We start from the raw sequence: 7,981 nt of genomic DNA on the forward strand, positions 1-7,981 counted from the left end.
ACACATGCCTGGGAGCCCAGCCCTGGGGAAGCTTGAGGCAGGAAGATGAAAGTTCAAGCTACCCTAGGCTCTGTAGCAAGCTTGTACCCTGAAGGGAGAGAGGGAGGGAGGAGAGGGAGGAGGGAAGGAGAGAAAGGAAAGGAGGGGGAGACTGTGCCAGAAATAATACACTTTCCCACACGCTTAGAGATAATAAAGGAAAAGCTATCTCAGATCCTATGTGGAAATTCGGGCCTCACGTCGGGTGCCAAAAGTACCAGGCTTTTTCTTTTGAGCCCCAACCAGCTCCCAAACCATGACATGGAGACTTTTTTTTTTTTTTTTTCTGGCTTTTCGAGACAGGGTTTCTCTGTATAGCTTTGGTGTCTGTCCTGGATCTTGCTCTGTAGCCCAGGCTGGCCTCAAACTCACAGACATCTGCCTGCCTCTGCTTCCAGAGTGCTGGGATTAAAGGCGTGTGCCACTGCCACCTGGCAACATGGAGACTTCTTCTTAGTTATGAATGCTCGGCCTTCTCTTATACTCGTCCCACTAGCTTGTCTTATAACTTAACCCGTCTCTCTTCATCTATGTTTTGCCTTTTACCTTTCTTTCCTTCTGAGTGTCTTGTTTCCACTGCTTCTTGTGTCTGGCTCCCTCATCCTCTTCTCTTCAGCCTATATTTCTCCTACTTAATTCTCTCTGCCCGCCAGCCTCACCTAGCCCTCTCCTGCCCAGCTATTGGCCGTTCAGCTTTTTACTAGACCAATCAGGTGCCTTAGGCAGGAAAAGTGAAACAGCAACACATCTTTACATAGTTAAACAAATGCAGCCCAAACAAGTGTAACACACCTTTACACAGTTAGAGCAGTAGTCCACAGCATAAACAAATGTAACACATCTTTGCCTAGTTAAAGTAATATTCCATAACAGACCAGGATTTAATGGTGGTTGCCACCCTGCACTGCCCCCTTAGACTGCCAATATTGAGATGTGTTCTTTGATGTCAGATGAGCCTAATGGCTGGTCAGTCCCGATGAACATTTACAGCCTCGCATCCTAACTTTGTTTATTTCTAACAGGCCCGGTGAACACACTACTTATCTTTGGGGTGTTTTGGAGACAGTTATTCCTTAGTTAAATTCTACTTGGTGTGATTTAATGTCTCCTAAGCAAATCTATTAGCACATCCTTAATAACATAATTCTGTTACTTTGAGTTTCTTCTATATCACGCCCATAGAGGAGAAAGAAGGAGGAGGAGAGGGAAGTAAGGAGAAAGGAAAGGGAAAGGCAGGCAAAGGAGGGCTTCATTCTCTCCATCTTCCGTGTGGCATTCAGGATGCCTGTCCCATAATATCCCTCCCCTTGTACACCGAGAATGAAACACAGTGACAGCGTGGAGAGAGGGCTGTGAGCATCCTGTCCTTTCAGGCACACTGGTACTCAGTAGCTGGGAGCACGGGCCCAGGAGTCGGGTGGGGCTTGCAAAGCTGGAAGGCTGTGTTTCCAAGGAAGCTTTAGAAGGAGGTGAGAGCCTGAGGCAAGCCTGCCTTCCAGATCTTGTTTTCAGTAGCTTTGGAGTTCGACACTGAACATCCGTGGTCTGCTCTCCTGTCTCAGGAGTCTGACGACCTAGCCCCAGGGGCAACCACCTTGGCAACTACAGGGTGCTCCCTGTGCCCCCCGTCCTTCACTGTTCCTCTCACATCATCAGTTCTTACTTTATAATTCACATTTGGAGCTCCTGGGGGGTTAACCAGGAACTCCTCTATGGAGCATGTGCTCTCTTATGACTATCATTTCAAAACTGCAGTTAATTGTCAAGGCGAAAGATTTACGGAGAGTCAATGGGACAAAATAATTTCTGGGGAGGGGTGCCAAGTGAGAAGAGACAAATAGATGAACTAGAGAAGGGTGTTGGTATTTTTTTAAGAAAGATTGGAGGCCAAAGCTTCAGAGCAGCTGGCATACAGAAGAAGGGCTGGGCTAACCAATAATTTGAATGAAAATGACTTGCTAAAAAGCTCAGAAGGAGTATGGCCTCGGCACAGTAATGAACCACTTCAGACAAAGTTGATTCCTGGAAAGAACTGCCTCATTTGTGTTCTGCCAAAAACGGTTTGGTGATATTCAGGAAAACTGGTTGGAAAATAGTAAAAAGGAGAACAGGGGACTAAAAGAAAATGCTCTGAGTCTAAAAGAAACAGTCTGATTTTCTGTGCTGAAAGGTGCCCACACAAGGGCTTCTGGGAGAGCTTGGGATGGTGGAGTCTCTTTTGTGAGGAGAGGTGACTGGGAGGAACAGAAAGGAAGGAAATTAAAGGGAGGCTGGGTGGAGGCAGGCAATCCATCCAAGGTTCAACAACAGCTCACGCTTTATAGTCCAACTCGACACACATAGAGCCACCTCTCTCGTGAGCTGTGATTGCTTTTTTTTTTTTAAGCCTCACGAAAAGCAAAGCTTTCCCACCTGCCCAACATGCCAGGTGAAAAAAAGGGGGAAAAAAGAATCACAGGTAGGAACACGCTCAGTTAAAGAAGCCCCCATCACATGATTGCGGCGGCTGGTGCGGACGAGAGTAATTTTGGACTTGGTACAGAACTCACTACAAGCAAGCCCTTGGGTATTTGAATGCAGATCCTCTCTAAACATTCCAATCTGATTTTGGTTTTCTTTCCTCTCCATGGGACAATTTAGAGCTGAAAAGAAACTGGCTGTGCACCCTGACTGCACAGCTCACCTGTCTCCACACATTTGCATCAACACTTTGCACAGCAGCTCCAACGCAGCAGTGCTCTCATGGGTCCGTCTGCAGATGAGGAAACCGAGGCACAGGAAGGCAGGCTGACTTGCCACAGGCAGTGCAGCCAAGTCCCACAGAGCAAGTCCCTTATTGTTTATTTTTACATGTATGTGAGTGTCTCTCTGTGGTGTGCATACACCCATGCATGTGGGTGCTAAAGGAGCCCAGAAGAGAGCCTTAGGTACTTTGGATGCTGGGAACTGAACTTGGGTCCTCCAACCCCTCCCCTTGCACCTTATGAAAGAAACAAACTACTACAACAAATGTTTCTGTGCCTGCCATATGTGCCATTTTCCAATTCTCTATCCCTTTAGTGGGTGGGGGCAAATCCTCCAGTTCCTTTTCTCAATCACACACACATATCTATATCTATATCTATATCTATATATAGATATAGTTATATAATCTGTGTCTGTATCTAGGGACAATGTATGGTGTGGCTTTTTTATATCTTAAACATTTATATAATGCTATGGGTTGGATAAATGTGCCCTAAAGGTCTATGTGTTAAAAGCTTAGTTACGGGTGGCAGTGGTGGCGCACGCCTTTAATCCCAGCACTTGGGAGGCAGAGCCAGGTGGATCTCTGTGAGTTTGAGGCCAGCCTGGTCTACAAAGTTAGTTCCAGGGCAGGCTCCAAAGCTACACAGAGAAACCCTGTCTCGACAAACAAACAAACAAACAAACAAGCTTAGTTCCCACCAGCCCTGGTGCTATATACAATGATGGATGCTTCAGTGGGAGGTCTTCTGACCTTTGGAGGAGTTCCCTTTTAGGGGTTGTGACCCCTAGTCCTGTCTTCCTCCTTTCTCTTCTTTGCATTTTGGCCGTGAGGTGAAAGTTTTGCTGAACTCCTTGACTCATCACTGTCCCTAAAGCAATGGGCCAGTTTGTCCTCCCCGAAAGCAGCGGTTCTCAGCCGACCTAATGCTGTAACCCTGTTCCTCGTGTCACGGTGACTCCTCCCATAAAATAATAATAATATATTGTTATTATTTTGGTTTTTTTGAGACAGGGTTTCTCTGTGTAGCCCTGGCTGTCCTGGAACTCACTTTGTAGACCAGGCTGGCCTTAAACTCATAAGAGATCCCACTGCCTCTGCCTCCCGGTGCTGGGATGAAAGACACATACCACCAACTGCCAGCCATAAATTTATTATTACTGCTACTTCATAACTGTAATGTTCCTACTGTTAATGAATCAGAATGTAAATATCTGTGTTTTCCAATGGTCCTTGGGAGTCTTGACCTACAGTTTGAGAACTGCTGCTTAAAACCTTTCAAACCTGTGTCCCCAAATCAGTCTTTGTTTGTTTTGTTTTGTTTTTTGAGACAGGGTTTCTCTGTGTAGCTTTGGAGCCAGTCCTGGAACTGGCTGTGTAGCCCAAGCTGGCCTTGAATTCACAGAGATCCGCCTGGCTCTGCCTCCTGAGTGCTGAGATTAAAGGTGTGTGCCACCACTGCCCTGATGACATCAGTCTTTTTTCTTTATAGTCAGATGCGTTTTGCTCAGCCATGTTTTCAGAGACAGATTTGGCTATAATACACTGCTCAGGAGACACCTTTGTGCCGCTTGGTTTCCCCACCAGTTCTACTACTGTGATGGTGAAGTCTGCCTGTGTTTATGTCTTATGTGTACACCACCCAGTGTTGGGGGACACTCCACACTCCACATTTGGTTACTGATCACTCGAAATGTGAGTAGTTCAGATGGAAATGGGACATGGGTATAAAACACACACCAAGCCGGGCGGTGGTGGCATACACCTTTAATCCCAGCACTCAGGAGGCAGAGCCAGGCGGATCTCTGTGAATTCAAGGCCAGCCTGGTCTACAAAGCGAGATCCAGGAAAGGCACAAAGCTACACAGAGAAACCCTGTCTCAAAAAACCAAAAACAAACAAACGAAACACACAACACACACACAAAACACAACACACACACACACACACACACACACACACATATACACACACACACACACACACCGGTCATTAGATGCTGAAAAAGCCTTTGACAAAATCCAACACCCCTTCATAATAAAGGTCTTACAGAGATCAGGAATACAAGGAACATTCCTAAACATAATAAAGGCAATTTACAGCAAGCTGACAGCCACCATCAAATTAAATGGAGAGAAACTCAAACCGATACTACTAAAATCAGGAACAAGACAAGGCTGTCCACTCTCCCCATATTTATTCAATATAGTACTAGAAGTTCTAGCTAGAGCAATAAGACAACAAAAAGAGATCAAAGGGATACAAATTGGAAAGGAAGAAGTCAAACTTTCACTATTTGCAGATGATATGATAGTATACATGTGACCCCAAAAATTCTACAAGGGAACTCCTACAGCTGATAAACACCTTAAGTAATGTGGCAGGATACAAGATTAAAAAAAAAAAAGTCAGTAGCCCTCCTATACACAAATGATAAAAGGGCTGAGAAAGAAGTCAGAGAAACACCACCCTTGACAATAGCCACAAACAATATAAAATCTTTGGGATAACACTAACTAAACAAGTGAAGGACCTTTTTGATAAGAACTTTAAATCTCTAAAGAAAGAAATTGAAGAAGATATCAGAAAATGGAAGGATATGCCATGCTCATGGATAGGTAGGATTAACATAGTAAAAATGGCGATCTTACCAAAAGCAATCTACAGATTTAATGATCCCAACCTACAGATCAAAATCCCAACACAATTCTTCACAGACTTAGAAAAAAAATACTCAACTTCATATGGAAAAACAAAAGACCCAGGATAGCTAAAAGAATCCTATATTATAAAGCAACCTCTGGAGGCATCACCACCCCTGACCTCAAGCTCTACTATAGAGCTATAGTAATAAAAACAGCCTGGTACTGCTATAAAAACACACACTAGATTTCAAAGGCAGTGTGATGAATAGGATAAGCACCTCAGTAATGATTTTTAGCATTCTTTTTAGTTGAGAGGATAATAGTTTTTATACTGGGTTAAACAAACTATACTATTAACACTACTCGTTTTTTGTTTTTAATATGACTACTAAAAAACTCAAAGGCAGTTGGGGATTTAGCTCAGTGGTAGAGTGCTTGCCTAGCAAGTGCAAGGCCCTGGGTTCGATCCTCAGCTCCAAAAAAACCCCAAAAAACAAAAACCAAAAAACAAAAAATTGAAAGGCCCCATGCCTTACATCTGTGGTGCATGTTGCATTCCTACAGGAGAGTGCTGATGGAGACCAGTTTCTCTTTTTAAAAATGAAATCCTAGTTAAATAATTAAGATGATGTTTTAGGAGCATTAACTTTGGGTGTATTTTTATTTTATTTAAAATTTTGAATTTATTTTTTTTACCATTTATTGTATGGATGTTTTGTTTGCTATATGCCTAGTGACCATGGATGCTGGAAGAGGGCATCATATCTTCCAGAACTGGAGTTACACACAGTTGTGAACTGCCCGTGTGGATGCTGGGAATCAAACCAAGGTCTTCTGAAAGAGCAGCCAGTGCTTGTAACCACTGAGCTCCCGAGTATATTTTAATCTGTTGCCAGTCTAGGTTTTATTAACAGGAAAAGGAAGGACACCCCACATCCAAGTGGGAATACATTCTATATTACTTCACACAGATAGTTATCCTCAGTGTTAGTACATTTTGTATTCTAGCAGACGACAGACTGAATGATTGATAATGAACAGAGAGTTTGTACACAGTTGCAGAGGCTGAGATGGCTAAAGTCAAGGGGCCACATTTGTCAAGGGGCTTATGGTTCTGTCACAGTGTGACAATAAGCATTGTGTAACTAGAGAGCAAGAGAGGGCAGAACATGCCTTTATAGCAAACCTATTCCCTTCGAAAGAATTCATTCTTAAAGTAACGCGAATTCATCCATGTTACTCAACCTAATGACTCATAAAGGAGCTACCCCTGACCCTGGGGTTGTTTCTCACACATGAACTTTGGGATCACATCCTCACTATTGCAATACATGAAAAACCCACTCAGATTTCCTGTGATGTTATAGAGCTATTCGAAGTGAAGTTAAGCAACTGTCCAAAGTCATACCACTCCCAAGAGTGGAGCCTGGCTTGAAGGCAGGCAGGCTGCTCAAGCCTGGCCTTTTAGGCACAAACCTGATGGAACAAGGTGCCCTGAGAAGCCATGCAAACCTACCCAAGAAGGTACAACTGCAGTTTAACTGGATGAAGCCTCTCACATAATCTCCCCATGTCTCAGTGTCGCCCGCCTTTCCTAACTTTCATCAGCATGGCTGCACAGATACACACTTATTTTCAGCGATTTCAGCTTTAATGACACCAGAATACAGAGCATTTCTCTGACATCTGTTTTCAGTGTTGTGAAGTCAGCTCTATTCTCTGCCACTAATTATATTAACTATTTTTAGGGCAAACTGTCAGCGCACCATACTTATTCATGCTTCCTACATTCCCAATTTGTTTTCTGTAGCCATATCTATTTATATCTTAAGGGATTTTTAAAGAGATGCCCTCATTCTGCCAATGATAAGTTTGGGGCTTGTAATTAAGTTATAAAACACATTGGGATGGGGAATGACATGCCATGAGTGTATTATTGGTGGCTACTAGATTGCGGTTTGAATTCTGAATAAAAATTCATGTTAACACTTAGAATCAAAAAGTTGCAGATCAGGGAGGGGACCTTAAGATCACCTACCTGTAGATTTTAGACCACAAACTGGGAAGCTCTGTGACCTTGTGATCCTGGGGCTGATGTTATAGGCTTCGTTAACTTCAGTTTCCTTCTCTATAAATGAAAAACTAAGATGTACCTTCCAGAGTTTCTTGGTGGATTAAACGAGGGTTTTAATCATTTCTTGTCTTTTTTATTCCACCACAGCAGTGACAAGTGCTGTGTTCGTGATTCACTAACCCTGCTGTGTTACCATCATTCCCCCCATACCTCCAAAGGTGTCCATCTCTTCTGGCACACTTGGTCCAATTTCAACAGGTCATTCTGTCCTCTATTCTCCCCCCCACACACACACCCCAAGACTCTGAACCCTCCCCTTGGGTGGAGAGATCCTGGGTTAGAAGAAAACTCTACAGTTTCCTGCAGTGAGAAACATTTTCTGTCAAAGACACTTAGTCCCACAAGGGCTTATATTTCCTGAGCCCTTCATGTCATATTGTGAAGTTGTGTTGCCACCAATGCGATGAAATGCGGTCA

The sequence above is a fragment of the Onychomys torridus genome, chromosome 8, assembly GCF_903995425.1.
Source record: "Onychomys torridus chromosome 8, mOncTor1.1, whole genome shotgun sequence".
In the NCBI taxonomy this organism is placed as follows: domain Eukaryota; kingdom Metazoa; phylum Chordata; class Mammalia; order Rodentia; family Cricetidae; genus Onychomys; species Onychomys torridus.